This window comes from Lactuca serriola, chromosome 5 (genome assembly GCF_051521515.1).
Source record: "Lactuca serriola cultivar US96UC23 chromosome 5, Lser_US96UC23_V15, whole genome shotgun sequence".
Lineage (NCBI taxonomy): Eukaryota > Viridiplantae > Streptophyta > Magnoliopsida > Asterales > Asteraceae > Lactuca > Lactuca serriola.
The window spans coordinates 29,307,996-29,329,852 of record NC_136412.1 but is presented as its reverse complement, the minus strand read 5'-3'; the positions used below and the strand labels follow the sequence as shown (position 1 = coordinate 29,329,852).

The window sequence follows — 21,857 nt, the reverse complement described above, 5'->3', positions numbered from 1 at the left end:
AATGCTCACTTGTTATGTAAAGTATAACATCTAAAGTGACATAAATGATCACATATACTTAAAGTATAAATAAAAGGGTTTGATTCGCATATATATGTAAACATGTTTAATTTTCAAAAGACAAGATGTTATCGTGAATATATATTGCATACAAAAGTTCTCATGTAGTAGTTATGAATCACATATGATTCACTTGATAGAAAAGAGTATATAGTGAAACTTTATGTTACACACGATAATAACCGTGTGTTTACTTGTATTCCCCCCCACCCATTAAAGGTGTATAAAAGCATTGATAAACATTTGAAAGTGTAGTTTATAGGGGTATGAACTCACTTGATTGAAGTGGTTGATTTGAAGTAGTCGAGAGAAGAATCGAGCAGAACTTCGACAAGAAGAGTTGAAAACGCGGGAAAATCTCGGGATTTTCGGGAATATCGGGAACATAAAACCTTCCTTTGGGACTCGAAGGTGAAAACCGGGGCTTTGGGAGGGCTTCGGGGGCTTAAACGCAGAGTTTCGACGCGAGAAAGAAGGGAATTGAGCAATGGAACTCGGGGCCCTTGAAATCTATTTATAGGGGCATTTCTGTTGTGCCACGTCGTGGCTAAGGCTGGCCATGTCGTGGGGAGAAAGTCTTATCCTCTTCCATTGATTGAACGCCCTCAGTCACTTGCCGGGTCGCGGCAAAACTATGCCACGTCGTGGCAAACCTGACAGCCTCGGATTTCTGGCCTCGAACTTGTAAAATCCGTAACTTTTGCATACGAGCTCCGTTTTCGACGTTCTTTATACGCACGCGTAGCTGAAAATATGATCTACAACTCTCGTTCAAACTTCATCGGCTAATTTTGACTTTATTTTTAATTATTTATTTTTAACGGGCCGGGACACGAAAATTCTGTTAAAAACCCTTAACTTCTTCATCCGATGTCCGTTTTCGTCAGACTTTTCATCGTTGCACTACTATTGTTGAGACCTTCAATTATCATTTAGGTTGTTTTGGCCAAAAGTCTCTCGATCTCTATTTCGAGTTTTTAGTTGTCTACTGCTATATCCGGATCTTGGAAAAATCATAACTTCTTCATACGAAGTCAGATTTGGACGTTCTTTTTATGTACGCTCGCGGTTTAATGTTATATACAACTTTCATTTAGATATTTAAGGCTAAAAACTATTGTATTGAAACTTTGCGTTTTTCGTTTAATCGGTGTTGCCGGTTTTTGTCGGGAATTTTAGAATGGTTATAACTTCTTCGTTATAACTCGGATTTTTGTGTTCTTTATATGTATGAAAACCTTGTTACGATTCCTACCACTTGATTTAACCCAAATAAGATTTTAGGAAAGTTATATTTTGACCTAAATTTGACTGGTTTTACATTACATTGTCTCTAAATATCGGGTTGTCACATCATCCCCCCGTTAGAGAGAATTTCGTCCCGAAATTAGAGTTTAAGCAGAATTGATAATCATGCTACGGATAAAAGTTTTATTTGCTCCTCGTGTTCTTAAGTGAACTCAGGTCCTCGCTTGGCCTTCCAGCGAACCTTTCATTATCGGGATACGACTTTGCTTTTTTCGTTTGACTTCACTGGTATGATAACTCCTCTTTGTCGAATGTGTGTTGAGTGTTTTTGTGGTTTGTGAGAGTATTACACCTTGTAACCTACAAGTAGTGTCTCCAGATCTTCAGAGCAATTACCATTGCTCCTGAATCAAGATCATGTGTTGTATAGTTAATTTCTTGCGTCTTAAGTTGTCTTAAGCTATAGGCAGTGGCCTTTCCTCTTGTATAAGAACGCAACCAAGCCCTTGGTTGGATGCATTGCCTTTCACCATGAAATATTCTATCCACTTTGAGAGGGATAATATCGGTGCGGTGCACCAAGCTTACTTTAGCGTTTGGAATGCTCTTTCTTGTTTACAGACAAGTCCGGCGCTCCTCCAAGTGAGAAACTTGGCCTAAAGAATTCTCTTATGAGGAGTTTGTTAGGCTCACTAGGAAGTTCTTGCATCTCAGTTGGAGCTAGACGATAAGGTGATTTGGCTACTGGGGTAGCCCCTGGAACTAAGTCGATTCTGAATTCGACTTGACGCTGTGGTGGTAGTCTCGGTAGTCCTTCTGGAAAGGTGTCAGGAAAGCCGCGTACTTCGTGGAGGTTCTGAATGTCCTTCACTTCTCGGCACTTCTCGGTGATGTGTGCAAGGAATGCCTGATATTCCTTTCGTAAGCACTTCTGAGCTTGCATACACGAAATGATGAGAAGGTTCGTACTTGGTTCGTTGCTGTAAATAACTAGAGCTTCGTTATTTAGGACGAACTGCTTTATCAAAGCACCTGATGTCGGCTCGATGTAGACTTAACCAACTCTAACTGATTATGATGTCAAAACCTTAGGGTGGATTAGATGTCGTGAAGATCTAAAAGAAAGTATGACTACTCGTGAATTAGGGAAAAGGATAGGTATTTCTAAGTTTATTCTCACGGAAGCACGATCACTCGTAGTCCTGGGCAGTCTCCGTCCTAAAGTTCATAGTAGAACTCATACCAGGTTCATCAATCATAGTCTCGGGTATACGAGTCGTATATAATTAAGATTGAAACTGTGGGTCTTTGGATTGAACTTGACGTACTGCACGAGTGGTACTTCGGGGAGGTTTGCTGAGGTTTCTTTGGAAAGGTTAAGAAACATGAGGCACTCTATGCATGAGTACTTCGGTGTTCTGGAATGACGGCTTCACTAGAAAGACGTTTTCGGAGAAGGATAAGTACGCACGAAACTAGTATTGTGCGGATCGAATTGACTCAAGTTGTATGATAATGTCGGACTTACTTAGAAGTAAACGACATTAGATTTGAACATAAAGCGTTATAGATAAAACACAACGGTGCAACTCTTAACAGGGTTACAATACTTTAGAGTAACTATAGGAATACTGCTGCGAACAAAGTATACTACAAAAGACTAGTATACGCAGCACGAGGGTCCCTTAACCAACGAGATCTCGCAAAAGATAAGACTCTAGTTGCACTAGTTTTAAACAGTTTATAAGTCTGTTACAATAAAACGCCTTAATTACTTTTACGTGGGTCCGGAGTAGTCTCTCCTGCAACAGTGATCCTTAGTATTTTCCTGTTTGCGCCAGAGTTCTTCGTTATTGTACAATCCTTCTTGAGGTGCCCAATTTCACCGCATTGGTGACATATCTGGCTAGCCTTGGTGGTGGGGTGGTTCCACAGGAACGGGCAACATGCCCCACGCTGTTGCAATTGTTACATTGCAATACCCGACAGGCTCCTTTATGATGATAACTACACTTGTTACACTTCAGGAGTGTTCCCTTATATTGCTTGCGTTCCTTCCGGGCTTGAAGCTTCCGTTTCTTGCACTCTGAGTTGTGGCTTCGCGAGCCTGCGACTGTTATCGTTTGTTGGCTTCCTGGATTGATACTACGATCGGGATTTTCAACCCTTTTGCCAGCATTGCTTGCGTTGATAGCGTTACGGTTTGCAAGGACAACTGTCACGGCAGCCATCACGGCAGCTGTAACTGTTGGATTAGTGTCTAAGGTTATAACTATATTTGGTAAGTATTTGACCCGGTTGAGCATGGTCCTTTTAGGTTGCCTTCACCATAGCAACTTGACAGGGTGATTTATAATGAGAGAAGAAATATTATTAATATATTATGAGAATAATATAAAGAATAATAATATTGTTATTTGATTAATATAAGTCATAAATTAATTATGAATTAATTGGTGACTTAAAGAGATTAATTAAATAAAGGGGCATAAACTGTCAATTGTATGATAGTTGTAGTTTGGGCTGTGATTCCTTATGAATAAGAGGGTGGACGATTTTAGGGTTTGGAAGAGCCTAGAAATCGTCCAAAGTCTTATCAATAAGGATATTGGATTGCTTAGGGCCTAAGTTATCCAATTAGGGTTTTAAGGGTGAAACCCTAGGAGGCTCACTAGTATATAAAGACCCATGGGGTTGAGGAAATCGGTACCTTTGTTATTGGAGTAACCCTAGAGTTAAATCAAGAGGGAGAGACGGATAGAGGATAGTAGGGCTTTAACCCGTGCATCTGAAGTCCATAGAGTTAAATTGCCCCTTAGCAGTTGCATAATCAAAGTGTTATCCTTGTAGGATTCTTCACCCAAGGTGTCAAGCTCAACAACGGCTTCCTCGAATGCCTACTCATAATAAAAATAATTAAATATATAATCACAATACATTAATTTTGATTGTAACGCTCTAAAAATTGCAACCAATTTAAACTTTTCAAAAACAAACTAGTTTCGTTAAGTTATTACAAAAAGGTTTTCAATACAATTACTATCAAAGCCTTCCCAGAACCATATCATAAAACATAAACATGAGGAGCGGTACGATCATGCCTTTGCCTTGCCACGGTCTCCTGAAGTACCTCAAACATTTAAACCACAACTGTAAGCCCGAAAGCTTAGTGAGATACCCCCAAAATACCAACCACATATACCATACACATAACATGTCATATCATAACAGAACACAGAACAACCATGCACTTCGGGTCTACTGTGTGACTGGTCCGCCATATCGGGCCTTCAGTCCACCTAGTCCACCCTCCGAGTCTAGCCATATACATCGAGTCTACAGTTTGATTGGTCCGTCCGCACCGGGCCTTCAGTCCACCTGGTCTACTCTCTGAGTCTAGCCATATACATCGAGTCTACAGTGTGATTGGTTCGCCCGCACCGGGACTTCAATCCACCTGGTCCACTCTCTGAGTCAAGCCATATACATCGAGTCTACAGTGTGATTGGTCCGCCCACACCGGGCCTTCAATCCATCTGGTCCACTCTCTGAGTCTAGCCATATACATCGAGTCTACGGTGTGATTGGTCTGCCCGCACCGGGCCTTCAATCCACCTGGTCCACTCTCTGAGTCTACAGTATGACTGGTCCGCCCGCACCGAGCCTTCAGTCGGCCTGGTCCACTCCCCGAGCCTCGGCACGTCTGGTCCGCCCTCTTGGGGCCTACAACCTATCCGGACCGCTCGCTGGGCCTTCAGGATAACCGGTCCGCCCTGGGTATGTTGGCCTACAGCACAAAGCAGGACCCGCCTCAACCCAACCCCAGTCCAACAACCATGTGCACATAAACATACAATCATATAACAATTCACATCCAATCAAACCGATCTAGCATATCACATAACATAACATCATCCTAACCAGGATACTTACCTAACCGGTTACTAGCATAGCATCATCCTATATACCAGGATACCGATCTTAACCAGGTCTCTAACATATACCATCCTAACTACCAGGATGCAAACATAGCAAATCAATAACATAACAACGATACCCAAATTACAATCCGATAAAGGGCCGGCCTTGGTGCCTTATACCTTGTTGATATAGTGAGGATAACTCACCTCGCCACTGATGACTAAAAAGATAAGATCACGCTGGTCCAACCTCCGACACGAACTCTACCACTAATCAGTACCAAAAGCCTGAGCTCAATAAGTACCAATATTTACCGAAATACCCCCGGAGGTCAACTGGTCAACTCTTGGTCAAAGTCAAAGTCCCCAGTCAAAGTCAACCTTCTAGACTGACTCTACTCGCTGAGTCAATATTTACACTTTATCCATTGAACAATACTTCTGAATTTTCGGGATGTTACAACTCTCCCCCACTTAAATTAGGCTTCGTCCTCGAAGCCTACTGCTGCATACACTTCGGAACAAACCCTCGCACTGCGGACTCCGATTTCTCATTCAACTCAGGTTCTTCCAAATACTGCCATCAAACCCCTATAAAGACCCACTCTTTCTCATAGAGTCACGACAACTGCTTCAAGTCAGCCACCGACTTCTTTCTCTGCTAACAACCCTTATTAGCCACCCGATGGTACTTCCATCGTTCTAAATCACATAATCACTTGCTGAACCTGCTCTAACATCCTCGGGCTGGAAAAACCCGACACGCTGACGATACCTCCAAACATCCCCACGATGAATTACTGCTACATACATAACCTCCTGATCACAACCATACTGAAAATCCAAGGCTCCATCCTTGCCTCCCTTCCGAACTCCTCTAGTTCTATACCACCGAAAATTCATCCGCAACCTCAATAGACACCCAATATGTATGTGCTTCCATACCACTGGTATTATCACAGTGCTCAACAACCATAATTGAAATACTCTCAATCATCCATTCTCACTACTGCTTCCACTTCCATGAACCAACACTCCCTCCAGGAGTTACATATCTTTCCCTTTCCTTATCCAAGAAAATCTACTTGCCAATCTTGCCACTTCAGACAAGTGCCACGGTGTACATACCCCACTCTACACTATCCCTTGTAGAGTAACCGCTACTCCGTGCATCGCACATGCTCTGAATCTGCTCGCAAGGACTCTCGAGTCCATGCACTGCTTTCCACTAACTTGATCAACACTTAGGGACAGACCATATCAATCATCATTCTCTAGCGACGTATTTCCTTATTCTCCTCATACCGATCCACTAACACATACAAAGTCTTCAGCATGGCTGGACTTCCCCTCCAGGCCTTCAGCCTATCTGGACCACTCTCGGAACCTTCAACATGTCTGGACCGCCCTCTTCGGCCTTTAGGCTGTCTGGACCGTTCTCAGAACCTTCAGCATGTCTGGACCGCCTCTCTGGGCCTTCAACCTGTTTGGACAGTTCTCCCGAGCCTTTGACCTGACTGGTACGCCTTCCGGCCTTCAGTCTTCCAGGTCTGCTCCACTATCAAACATCATTCCAATTACCCTTCCAAGAAATCCTTCCCGTTCATACTGTTCTAGCCCCTTAGGGGTTCCGAACTCTCGTTCTGATCCCGAAATCCTTTCCATGGCCTAACCCAGGCCTAACATCAAACACTATCTACCCTGAATCCATGGTTTGCTCCCTGCCCTCACTAGTCAGCCACTTACTCATACCAGCCCACACTCTTGGATGACTGAAACACCGCTGACTTCCAAACAGCTAATCAACCTCAAATACTTGTCGATCCTCCTACGAATTTTCCAATTCTCCCCACTTAGAGAACTGACTACCAACCACTGGTGACCCAACCGACATCACTTAAACATTCTTACTCAACAAATTCTCTTTTACTTGAACTGAATCAAAACGAGCAACCTCCACAAAATCACTCTTTCGACATCACACATCTCGAACTCTAAGGGAGTTCGACTCTTCGTTGAGCACTTCTCAAATCACAATTGTTATACCCAACAACAAGACCAATCAACCAAAATCTGACCATCAATCCCTTGGATGCTAACTGTTTTCAACCCCTAACTACCGACCCCTCAATAATACCATAAACCCGGAAGATCAAACGGATACAATACCATAAATTATGCGAACAAGACTAGCTGATATAATACTCCATAACAACCATAAGATAACAAGATATCAAGAAGGAAACATACCCGCAGCTGCATTCGGCTCTGCCATGACCTCCTCTGCTATAAGCTGAAAAGCACGCCCCTGAGCCCTCGGGGGCTCTGCTCCACCCTGACTTCCACCTGTATTCCTCAAAGTTGCCGGTGCTGGAGCCTGCACCGGTCCTACAGCAACTGTGGACAGTTGGCCCTCATGTGACCAACCTGATGACACTAATAACAAATCCTCATATCCTGAACTCGGGCTGACTGACCGCAATCCCTCGCATAATACCCCTCTCTCCCGCACTTGCGGCACACACCACCGGACCTACAAAATCAAGTGTGACCCTTCCCGCACTTCCCACAAGTGCGGCTGCTCTGATCTCCCAACCTAGTATCAACGGTCTTGGACCGTTTCGACGCCGGCTGTGACTGTGCCGAGGCCTGCCTCTGCTCTCTCAACTGTAACTCAATCTCCAACTCACACCGCTGAGCGGCCTCCTGCAACTCCATCAAGGTCTCGCACCTCTGCGTAGATACAAACTGCCTGATATCCCTCTTGAGCATACTCAGATATCAGAACATCTGAGCCTGCTCCGAAGCAAACTCCGGGCAAAACATCGCCCTCTCAGTAAACATCCTAGTGATCTCCGTCACCGACTCTGAATCCTACTTCAGTTCCAAGAACTCCTGAGCCAACCTCTCCCTCTCAACCCGTGGAACATAACGGGTACTGAACATCTCCTGGAACTGATCCCATGAAACCGCAGCCCGTTGCGCATCCGAATATGACCTCGTGGTCAATCTCCACCAATCCTTCGCCCCGAGCCTCAACAGGTTAAAAGCATACCTCACTCTCTGATCAGCAGGGCATGAACACGTGAAGAAACACCCCCTCCATGTCTGACAACCATCTCATAGCAACAATCGGGTCCTGAACTCCATCGAATGTAGGGGCTTCGTATTATCGAAGTCCTGATACTGAAAACCTCTACCGGCTCCTCCCCTGCCGCTGCTACAGCTGTTGTAGCCGCCGCGGAAGCCGTCTCTGTAAGAGCTGCATAGCGCTCATCAAAATACTCGACCATGGCGGTCTTGATCGACCCAAACAGTTCCGGCAACTCGGCCCGGAATAACGCAACAACCTCATCATGCAGGATCTCACGAATCCTAGCATCCAACTCGTTTGTGCTCATCTGACCAATAACCTCGGGCGGTACTGACCCACCCTGGCCGCCCTTTCCTGCTCCCGATCCTGATCCGGATCCGCTCCCAGCATGCCTTGTAACCACCATACTGAAAATACCACAAAACATTAGACGCTTCTCACTAACCCGAGAACCGACTCTCAACCCAGCCCTAGGGGTTGTGACTTCCTTGATACGCGTATGGGACTTGTGCTTTCAGTAGTGCGGGCCTATACTACCTTCCACACCTACCCATATTTATATCAAGTATCACCACAACACCCTAGTGAAGAACAGGCATAACAAGCACTCAACCCTCACTCCTAGAGGAAGACTGGAAATATCATACAGAAAGAAACCCTAGGCTAGAAGGCATCATAAATCAAGCAACTCTATCATGCAATTCCTGAAGATCCCTAGCCTAGTAGTAGCATGCTATTCTATCATATCTTATAAACAAATAACTTGTATGGTATTTTGGGGTTACTTACTGGCTCCGGCTGATCATACCTCCGCGTCCTCCTTTACTCATTTTGAAAACCATTTTAAATTCTCTTTTTGAAAACTCTCCTTGATTTGAGACTGGATTCACACGAATGTTCATCCAATTCACTCAAACCAAGGCTCTGATACCAACTTGTAACGCTCTAAAAATTCCAACCAATTTAAACTTTTCAAAAACAACCCGCCAGTTTCATTAAGTTATTACAAAAAGGTTTTCAATACAATTATTATCAGAGTCTTCCCAGAACCATATCATAAAACATAAACATGAGGAGCGGTACGATCATGCCTTTGCCTTGCCACAGTCTCCTGAAGTACATGAAAAATTTAAACCACAACTGTAAGCCCGAAAGCTTAGTGAGATACCCCCAGAATACCAACCACATATACCATACACATAACATGTCATATCATAACAGAACACAGAACAACCATGCACTTCGGGTCTACTGTGTGACTGGTCTGCCGTATCGGGCCTTCAGTCCACCTGGTCCACCCTCCGAGTCTATCCATATACATCGAGTCTACAGTGTGATTGGTCCGCCCACACCGGGCCTTCAGTCCACCTGGTCCACTCTCTGAGTCTAGCCATATACATCGAGTCTATAGTGTGATTGGTCTGCCCGCACCGGGCCTTCAATCCACCTGGTCCACTCTCTGAGTCAAGCCATATACATCGAGTCTACAGTGTGATTGGTCCTCCCGCACCGGGCCTTCAATCCGCCTGGTCCACTCTCAGAGTCTAGCCATATACATCGAGTCTACAGTGTGATTGGTCCGCCCACACCGGGCCTTCAATCCACCTGGTCCACTCTCTGAGTCTACAATATGACTGGTCCGCCCGCACCGAGCCTTCAGTCGGCCTGGTCCACTCCTCGAGCCTCGACACGTCTGGTCCACCCTCTTGGGGCCTACAGCCTATCCGGACCGCTCGCTGGGCCTTCAGAATAACCGGTCCGCCCTGGGTATGTTGGCCTACAGCATAAAGCAGGACCCACCTTAACCCAACCCCATTCCAACAACCATATGCACATAAACATAAAATCATATAACAATTCACACCCAATCAAACCGATGTAGCAGATCACATAACATAACATCATCCTAACCAGGATACTGACCTAACCGGTCGCTAGCATAGCATCATCCTATATACCAGGATACCGACCTTAACCAAGTCTCTAACATATACCATCCTAACTACCAGGATGCAAACATAGCAAAGCAATAACATAACAACGATACCTGGATTACAATCCAATAAAGGGCCGACCTTGGTCCCTTAGACCCTGTCGATATAGTGAGGATAACTCACCTCGCCACTGATGACTGAAAAGATAAGATCACGCTGCTCCAACCTCCGACACAAACTCCACCACTGATCAATACCAAAAGCCTGAGCTCAATAAGTACCAATATTTACCGAAATACCCCCAGAGGTCAACTGGTCAACTCTTGGTCAAAGTCAAAGTCCTCGGTCAAAGTCAACCTTCCAGACTGACTCTACTCGCCGAGACAACCCGCTGACTCGTCGAGTCCTTATACTCAGAACTCCCAGTCCACGACTCAACTCGCCGAGTTGCCCCAAGACTCGCCGAGTCCAACAAACTCTGAGTCCTTTCTCGCTCAACTCACTGAGTCATCCCTCGACTCACCCATTCACAGCTCAACCAAAAAGGTTAGGACTCCATGACCAGACTTGCCGAGTCCAAGGCAACATTCAACATACTCGCCGAGTTGTTCTTCCAACTCGTCGAGTTCCTGTCTATCTTCATCCAACTCGCTGAGTTCACCCATGTGACTCGCCGAGTACATCTATTTCTTAATCCATACAGTGGCTTTACAAGCCATGCAGGGGCTCCAAACCATAGATCCACTCCCCTACAACCCATCCATCACGTAAAGTGGCAAACTTTACGTGAATCCAAAGAGATCTAAGCATAATACACTCTTGGGCTAAGGTTTGGGACAAAAGAACTTCACCTACATCTCTTGAACATAGACTTTATGGCTCCTTGGATTATTACAAGCCTAGATCTGAGGTAGCAACCTCAGATCTTACACCAAACTCGAGATGGACCTCATTTATGCTCCAAAAACCCCACAATTGATAGATCTAGATGCACGAAAGCTCAAGAACAGATCTATTACCTCCAATGCAAGATCCCACTGAAGTAGACCTCGAATCTATACCACTCCCTTGCTATAATCCCTTAGTCTTCAGGTTCCCTTTTCAAGATTTCCTTTCCCAAAGCTCCAATTTCACTAACAATGGAGTTCCACTCAATTTCTTGGATTTTCATGCTCTTAAAGGTGGTACGGAGGATGAAAAAGGGATGATATGTTCTTTATATAGGGCAAAACCCCCGAGATTAAGGTTTTCTCCTTTCAGCATCAACTCGTCGAGTCCCAGCTACTGACTCGGCGAGTTGGTCACTTAACCCGCGACCAAATCCCGCTCCGACTCGGCGAGTCGGAATACCTACTCGTCGAGTCCCCACCTTAATTTACACTTTAGCCCTTGAACAATACTTCTGAATTTTCGGGATGTTACATTGATGATGCTTGCTTTATGGTATTTAAAGAATTAAAGTTACCTATTTAGCCATGATGCAAGCCTTGTCGGATGAATTGAAAATCTCATATTAGAACACTGAGAAATTTAGTGCCAATCCCAATCTAATCAGATGTGTTGGAGCCATATATGTTGCTACAGTTTCCTTGAAACAAGAACCAATTGCAAAATGATTACATATAATTCAAATCTTACATGGTTATCATTCAAGTCCCAGTATACAACAAACAAACAATATTTTACATTTAGATTAGCATCTATCATCAAAATCTAAATGTACTTCCATAATTTGGCTTAATTTTCAATATCACTCATATAATGCATGTATATAGTCTATGCTCCAATATAGTAGTACATACATTGATGATTAATGGTGTCCTTATATGATAAACCGCATGTATAGTCGAATTCGGGTTCTTCAAGGTTCAAACAAGTAGATGATAATCTAAACCGAAACTACTGACTTGATAGTGAGGCATAACTGAAGACGAAAGGCTAAACGGATAATCTCAAATCTCCTATAGGAATGTCATGACTATGGGATAACTTCACTGTAACACCTGGTTCCTAGTACGTATTTGAATTTGAGTAATTTCATGTTCTGCTCTAGGATTCGACAAGTTGGAGGCCTAACTCGTTGAGTAGATTGGATTTCTGGTCGCGAGGGTTAAGTGACTTACTCGATGAGTCGGGAGCCCGACTCGACGAGTAGGGTTGTCTAGATGAAACCCTAATATTTAGGGTTTGCACCCTATTTAAACAACTTATCTTGCCTCAACCCAACCTCCATCGTCCCTCCCAACCCAGAGAAACCCTAACTCGAAACCCTAAGTCTTTATTGAGTGTTCTTGAGCTTTTTGGTGCCTTTTGTGTGTATTTGAAGTTGGAAAAGGAGAAGGAAGCTTGGGATATCAAGAGAGAGCAGGTAGATCCAGAAGTCTTGGCACATTTCCTGCTCGTTTGAGGTTTAAAGTTGATACCTTGGCTATTCATTACTTAGATCTTGATTTGGGGCTATTTTTTACCTTTTTCTAAGCTTTAGTGAAGCTATACTCGGATTTGTGTGTATATTTGGAATTGTACTTCAGATTTGGAACCATTGAGGGTTCCCATGGCATAAAGGTGTCAACTTTATGGCCATGGGAGACCCATGCAACATATAAACCCCCTTTTTATGGCTTTTTGAGCCAAATACCTCATGCATGGACGTCAAGGTTAGAACTTTACGTATAATATGGACCATAGGAGGTCAGATCTATGGTTTGGATGCACTAAGACCGAGTAAAATCGACTATATAGTTTTGGACAAAGAGGGACTCGACGAGTCGGGTCGCAGTTTCCCCCAAACGTCTTTTGTAAATGGTCTTGGGTTGAGTTGAAGGAAAACTCATCCTGTTGGGGTTTGTTATGGACTTGAAGATCGAAGGACTCAACGAGTTAAAGGTAATGTCCCAACCACATGAAGACACACTCAACGAGTTCAGAGAGAACTCGGCGAGTCACAGACTAAATACCTTCATACGGATGAAGATGAACTCGACGAGTTCAAGGATGAACTCGGCAAGTCAGTTGAAGAAGGTTTTGATGTTTTGTTGAATGAAACTCGTTGAGCTCTTGCTAGACTCGACGAGTAGTGATGAGATTAAAGCATATTGTGGACGTGGGGACTCGATGAGTTGGTGGACCAACTCGACGAGTCGAGTCAACCATATGTTGACTTTGACCAAAGTTGACTTTGACCAAGGTTTTGACCTTGACTTTGACTTGGACTTGAGTTGGCCCTTGTAGGGGTTATGAGTATGAAATGGTAATTTGGAAAGGATGTTGTGTATGGGTCGAGGAGTCAAGAAGAGTTGATTTTGATACCGAGGACAGTGCAGACACTACACGACATTGATGTGAGTTACCCTCCAGTAGAAGTGAGTCTAAGGCACCAAGGTCAACCCACTAGTAGTTGATTATAGTTAAGATGGTTGTCTTTGTGATAATTGTCTGGTTTGCTACTATTTGATGTGTTCTATGTGCCAGTATGATATGTTATATGTGATAGTGGTAGTAGGAGGGGAATAGTCCCCCGATTCGGTTGTTAGGACCAAATGGTAGGTTGACCACCCCGGATATGTCTGACAACATGATTATCATATGTTATTATTTAATAGTAGTAGGGGTGAAATAGTCCTTGTGACCGGGTGAGATTGACCGGAGGGTAGGCAGGCACCCCGGAATGGCCTTGACACGGGTAGGTCAGCACCCCATAATGGCTTGACATAGGTAGGTTAGTGTGACAACTGTCAACTTTGGGTCAAACAAAGTCAACAAGTCAACCAAGTCACACGACTAGTATTAAGATTTTAGGATAAGCACTATGTTTTCTTAATGTTCCTAATGTATAATTTGCAATTATAATACAAAGTATCTATCTTTTTACCAGTTATCAAATATAAACCCTAGTTAGGGTTAGTAACGTAAAACTTGATAATTTAGCTATATACTATTTGGGAATAAATAATACTCGTAACACAATGTAGTAGGGTTCATAAACCTAACACTAGGGGGCAAAAATCATAGAAAAGGCTACAAACACAAACTTTTGGTAAATTCGTCACCAAATACGACAAAGTTTATACCCGGCTAAACACAAACTTTTAACGAACCAAAATTTGGAAATTCAACCTAACTTTCATATAATGTATTATTATTTTGATGATAATGCTTGTTATAATAGTTTGAATATTTACAATTCAAATTAAATATTTTATACATCCTTTATACCATATTTATTTTATAAAACACCACCGTTTTTATAAAAATATCAAGAAATTATAAAGGGTTGACTTGTTTTTATAGAAAGCCAGTAGTTAATACAATGTTCCCCCAACATAAACAAGACACATCTATGCATTTACACAAACCCTAAAAGTAGAACACCTTTAATTAAATCCATGTCCCCCCATTACCACCCCTCATAACTCATTCCACCCACCCCACCCAACCTCTTTCCCCCTTCCTTCTAATTCACGGCCAGAATGGCCTCTCTTTTATTCATTTTCTTCACTTCAAGTTTCTCCTCCAAGATATTCACTCTTTCACCAAAAGCAAACATATCTCTCTCTCATTTCCTCTCTCTCAAAACTAGAGATTTCAAGGCTGATCTTGAGATTTTCCTCCACATTTGGTAAGTATCTTCCTCCTACACTTGAATATTCTACAATCTTTCACCCAAATCATGGAATTCTTATACAAATATCATCATATTTGTTCATAGATCTTCAAATCTTCAAACATCTTCCAAGTGTTCTTGACTTGGAAACTTATTTTCTTCATCATCCATCCCAAGAAATCAGTCAAGGTGAGTTCATACCCATATTTTTCATGTTTTCTTCAAGTTTTAGGGGGGGGGGGGGGAATACAAGTTAAATCACCTTAACATAACATAAACAAATTCATCAGCTTTTCACAGAAAAGTTGAGTTCTATTCATGGACTGTTTTGATCATCTTAAACTCAATATCTTTAAAAACTGTTTTATATCCGAAGAGTTCAGGTTTATACGTTTAAAATGACTACTTACACATCTCCATAAGATTTTTCTACAATTTATGGTGATTTTTACAAAACTGCCTATCATTTCAGAAACACTTCGGACCAGTCTGTGAATATGGACATTTTCACACAAGTTAGAGGTTACTAAAAATCATAATAAAAATTATGAACAAACTAGACACAATTTCTAAACTCTCATAATTTACGGATTCAGTTTTTGTCTCCATATGATTTTTCTATAATTATTACAAGAACGGGAACAGAAAAAGATAAAACTAGCAAATTTTTAATAACCCATTTACACCTTGTAACTTGTTGTGCAAGGTGTGTATTGTTATATATAAATATATGTTGTTTATATTACATCTCTTTTATCTTAGTATAAAGGTTTGCATCAGTTATAAAAAGGATTTTGACCATAACAAAACGCTTTTGGTAAGCTATTATAGGAATAGTTTATGTTTCATTCACACAACAAACATATCACGGAAGGTTTTATTTCCACAGAAAAGGTTTTACATTCACACACAAAACGTAAACTCGTTAACGTAAATCGTGAGACATTCTTCATAGTACTCTTAGAGTACGGGTTAAAATTCCTAACAGTTATAACTAGAGTCTCTTGTAGGGAGAACGTGATAAGTTTGTGTATAGATCTATATTGGGACTGACACCCCACACTCCAGCTGTTCACAACAGTCCGGTCGGCAGGCCAGGAGTGACAAATATCATATCTTTCCAACGCCTGAAAAACGTCATAGCAGGTTCAGTTAGTCATAGTGTGGTTATAACGACTCGCATAGTGAGTTAACGAAACATAAAGTTTACGGGGAAATACTACATTGAAAATGGGTTTCATTTATTTAAAACTACACATATCATTACTAGTACAAAACTTACACTTACATTCGGTCTTGGGATTTAAGACTACGTAACATTTTTTAAGGAAAATATTGGATTTTCTTGGTTATACAATGTGACATCCCCAATTTCACGGTCAAAAAAGACCGATTTGTTTATGTTTTGTTTTTAAAATCAGAGTAATATTTTAAAGAAAACGGTTGCGGAATTTGTTCCCAAAACAAGATATGATAATAACTTATCAAAACATTTCTCAAAGAGAATGTATTTTCATTTAATAATAAAACCTCAGGATGTCATGTTCCGATACAGACACATAAGCATAAACAGAACATACATTCATTTACACTATTGATTTACATCTCCTTTAATCTCTCAGTGCAAAACAACAATCGTATCGATACCTGTGATACAAAGAAAACTAAGTGGGTCAGGCTTGGGAGCCTGGTGAGCATATCGGGTTTTCAACCCACAATAATACAATTATTATATTCAATCATTAAACAAACAACCCAATTACCCATCCCCATTATCTTCTTTACTCTTAAGGTTTTACCCTAAGAATCAACTATCCTTTGTTCATTCATTCCTAAGGATTGACCTAAAGAATTGGCACGAAGTCCATTGCTGTCAAAGTTTATCTATCAGGTACTAAATCCATAGTTATCAGACGCTAACTCCATAGTCGCCGGGGTTTACTCAAGCGGCGCTAACTCCATAGTCACCAAGGTTCACTTAACATGCGCTAACTCCATAGTCGCCAATATTTATACAATACACCAAGGTTTATACAATACGCGCTAACTCCATAGTCACCAAGGTTTATACAATAGGCGTTAACTCCATAGTCACCAAGGTTTATACAATAGGCGCTAACTCCATAGTTGCCACTATTTCATCTACTCATGTTCTACCCAACATATTTTTTTAGATATAAAATACATATATAGTTTGAATCATTTAACACCCGTATAAAAACATCAATTCCAAGCCCATCTCAAATAGACAAATAATATATAACACATAGCACGTATTTCATAGCTAATACTTTATATTTATGTGTTAGAAGAAAGTAACTATACACTCACACATATAAACAACAATATAGATACACATAGCACGTATTTTATAAAATACTTCATATCTATGTGTAAGATGAAAGTGACTATACACTCACTTGATCAGAAGTTGATCGGACGGCACTACGACTCTTCAAGTAGAACTCTTCGGTGAAACCGAGATATCTTCACACACCGGGTTTCTCACGGACAGAGCTTCGGCTCGGAAACTCTTTTCTTCTCGGGATCTTTGGGCTTCGGGACTTGCTTCGGGTATCGAGGTTGATACCGGGGCTTCGAGATATTTCTTGAACGTAAATCGAGGTAAAACGGGAGAGAGAGGAGAGAAAATAGCAACCCTAAACGGCTGGCCCTTCAAATCTATTTATAGCAACCTTTTTCCACGTCGTGGGCTTGGTAGTCACTGCATGCGTCATCGCAAGTTGCGTCTGGGGGACTCCCGGAGGTGTCAGAAGACTTGCCACGTCGTGGCACTGCTTGCCTGTGACATCCCCATTTTCACGGCCAGAAAAGACCGATTTTGTTTATGCTTTATAAAAATCAGAGTACTTCTTTTAATAAAAATGTTGCGGAATTTGTTCCCAGTAAAACATGATAAATACGTTATCAAAGCATTTTTGAAGAAATGTATTTTTAAAACGTTTGGGATGTCATCGTTAATACAGATACATAAGCATAAACATAACTTGCTTTCATTATCACTAGTGATCTACATCTCTTTAATCTCTCAGTGTAATGTGACTTCATATCAACACATGTGATATAAATAAACTGAGTGGGTCAGGTTGGGAAACCTGGTGAGTACAAAGGGTTTTCATCCCACAATTAATAAGTTTATTAATTTTATCAAACCAAACAAACCCGATTACCCGTTCCCGTTATCCTCACTTTACGTCCCTAAGACATCTAACACAAGGGACCTAGTCTAAGGACTTTCATCGGGGTGACAACACATGCTTCGGGGGTTCCTTAGCAATTCATGTCAAATAAGGCAATCATGCGGGGGATGGAGTACTTCACACAGATCAAATAAACACAAAGTTCAAATAAACACTTACAGGTTGCAAGCCTGCTAGCGTTCCACTGGACTGTCTAGAAAAGTCTGTGGTCGTCATCTATACTCCGCTAGATGACTGGATCATCAAAACATCTATATCGAGGTCTCTCGTTATATTATTTGGTCACACTGAAACTATTACATCTACCCATGTTCAACCCAACACATTTTGTAGATATAAAATACATATTCATTTTAAAATCATGTAAAACTTGTATAAAATCGTTCCTCCAGCATAGATAGCAAGTATACAAATAGTATGCACACATAGCATGTAATTTATTTAAAATACTTTATATCTATGTGTAAGATGAAAATAACTATGCACTCACCTGATTAGGTGGTGAGTCGGCACTCGGACAACACTTCGTTACTCTTAAAACAATTTCCTCGACAAAACCTAGTATCAATATGACTAGGGTTTAATCTGACGTTAGCCGCAACTAATTAATAGTCTAGCTATTATTATTATACAAGCGTTAAATAACGCTCAATATAACTCATAATAATAGCCCAAATATTTATTATAAAGTCTTAATAACATTACTATATTAAAACATAAGCTATACTAAAGATAGGGTAGGCATAGCTCACTTACAACGGATTTTCTCGAAAACCGGGCTTCGCTGGAGCAGCGTTCCCGAGCCGAAAAGCTATTTTTTCGGGACTCCGAGAGCCTTGGGGCTTCCTTCGGGTGCTAGGGGGTTTACCTAGACTTTAGGGGGGGGGGGGGGAGGTTAGAGAGAGAAAGAATGTTGGAGAGGTGTGAAGATAAGTGAATGCCCGACACCTCTATTTATAGGCTGAATTCCTGATGGACTCGCCGAGTAGGAAGACCTACTCGCCGAGTTGGGGCATGTGGCAGCCTTCTGGTGGTGCCACGTGTCCAATTCTGGTGGTGCCACGTCACCCCTATCGCGTATCTGCCTTCAAACTTAGAAAAATCATAACTCTCGCATACGAGCTCCATTTTCGACATTCTTTTTTTCAACGCGTAGGTAAAGATCTACAACTTTCATTTAGACTCTGTCAGCTAATTCTCGACCGATCTCAAATTTAACAGTAGGAGGCGTTTAGACTGTTAAATGACCGCGAAAAATTCGTAACTTCTTCATATGGAATCTGTTTTCGTCTATCTTCTTACCGTTGAGTTCCTATTAATGAGATCTTCAACTCTCATTTAGGTCGCGTAAGCCAAAAACCGCTCGAACTAAAATTCGAGTTTCGGGTCGTGCACTGCTAAGCCAAATCTTAGAAAAATCATAACTTCCTCATACGAAGTCAGATTTGGGCGTTCTTTTTATAGATGTTCTCGGTTTAACATATACTACAACTTTGGTTTAGATCACTAAGGCTAAAAATTGCTCCATCGTAAATTCACAATTTACGCTTCCGGTGTCGTTCCGGTTCCGTCGCGAAACTTCGACGGGCCATAACTTCTTCGTTATAACTCGGATTTCGGCGTTCTTTATATGTACGGAAACCTTGTGACATATTCTACAAATTGGTTAAGATTATTTATTCTAAATAATATTTTGTCGAAAATTCATTTTCGACCCCTATTGCCTCTAAATTGACTAGCCCGGATCTGCGGGCGTTACATTGTCACGTCGTGGTATCTGACAGTTTTGGGGTTTCGCGCCCCGAACTTCAGAAATTCATAACTTTTGCATACGAACTCCGTTTTCGACGTTCTTTATATCGACGCGAAGGTGAGATTATGCTCTACAACTCTCGTTTAGACTCCATTGGCTAATTTTGATTTTATTTTTAATATATTATAAATATATTACTTATATATTATCTTTAGTAGGCCGGGACAGGAAAACTCCGTTCGAAATTCATAACTCCTTCATTTGAACTCCGTTTTCGTCTGTCTTTTTATCGTTGGACTACTATCGAAGACATCTTCGACTCTCGTTTAGATCACTAAGGATAGATATGTATCTACCTTAAATTCAATATTTACGTCGCGCTGGGTCGTGCCGGTTCTGTCGTGAAACTTCGACAGGTCATAACTTCTTCGTTATAACTCGGATTTCGGCGTTCTTTATATGTACGGAATCCTTGTAACATATACTATAACTTAGTTAAGATTAATCCTTCTAAATAATCTTCCATAAAAAAGTCATTTTTGATGCTTATCGTCTCTAAATTGACTAGCCCGGATCTACGGGCGTTACATACAATACTATTACAACCAAAGGCTTTTCAAGTCTACTTTCAAAAACTTATGAACTCACCAAATTAATTGTTGACATTTTTTTAAACTACTTGTATTCTCAGGAAATCAGTGAAACAGGTAATCAACAGCTTTTGAGGATGGGACGTTAAGACGTCAAACTTTTCATTTTTGTCATCATAATGTAATCGATGTTGAAATATGTAACCACATACTATGATCTAACTTTTTCAATTATATTTATGATGGTTGTATTTGCTTTGATCAGTATTATACTCGTTGTTATGATACTACACATGAAGTCCGCCACCCCCGGACGTTTCCACCATCCTTGGTTTTGGGGTGTGACAGTTAGCACCCCAAAATGGCTTGACATGGGTAGGTCGGGCACCCCATAATTGCCCCACAATATGTATGATTGTATGGTATGTGGTATGATGGGGGAACTCACTAAGCTTTGTGATTACGGTTTTCAGTTTTGGTTTCATGTACCTCTTCATCTAAGGGGAAGGAGTCGGTAGGGTAGCAGCGTATCGCACATACATGATTCCGCATTTGAGAACCCTGGGATTGTACTCTGACATTATACTATCTGACATTATGGTTTTTTGAGACATGTAACTATGGTTTTGTGGTTGATGTGATATCAGTAATGTTTTCCTCAAACAATTTTACAAGTAATATAATTAAAAACAAAAAATTTTGGTTTCGATTTTTGGGATGTTACATTCATATTCGAATTGTATAAACATGCATACTTCACAAATTTTAACCTAAATATCAAATTTCTTCAAGATATAAACATAATATAAACACTTGAACTACATGAGCAACTTTGTATGAGTTCATAACATCCTCAACTGCTTCCTTTCGCTCATCTCCTACTTCAAACTTAGCCAAATATCTATGGTAATCCCCTTTCATCTTTAAATAAAACACATTCAAATCACCGGTAGAAGCCGATGGTATGAGATTCAACTCAAAAAGCTTCAAAATTTTTGAGCAAAGATCCATAAGTTCCTTCCTGACCTTAGATCTGTAACCCTTTGACTAGTACAACGTGATCCTCGTTCTTCCGTGATTCCTCCTTTTGTTCAATCGATGAAATGATGCACCAAGCCACTCGGAGAGAGCCTATGATGTTCTTGTAAGCTATGGGGATAAGGTTACGCTCCTCAACTGTGAGCTTAAACGCCAATGTTAGTCCAACTATGAGCTTTTCCATGAACTTCACCATCTCTTCATAACGTTCGATTTGCTCTGAGAGCCCATTAACTTTACACTAGTTTGGAGCAAATCATGATCAAAACCCGCTTCGTTGCTAGTTTGGAGCGAATCATGATCAAAACTCGCTTCATAACTGACCGCTTTATGTTTTTCAGGTCTTTCATTACACCTAAAACTAAAACTATAAGCTAGAAGTGTGGTAAGTCTTTG

The 21,857-nt window shown here is 41.4% G+C and overlaps 1 pseudogene; it reads right to left on the bottom strand.

The window, feature by feature from the left end:
* Nucleotides 1-4,043: 4,043 nt before the first annotated feature.
* On the bottom strand, nt 4,044-21,690 carry LOC145049408 (14-3-3 protein 10-like; annotated as a pseudogene).
* Between the last annotated feature and the right edge of the window lie 167 nt (nt 21,691-21,857).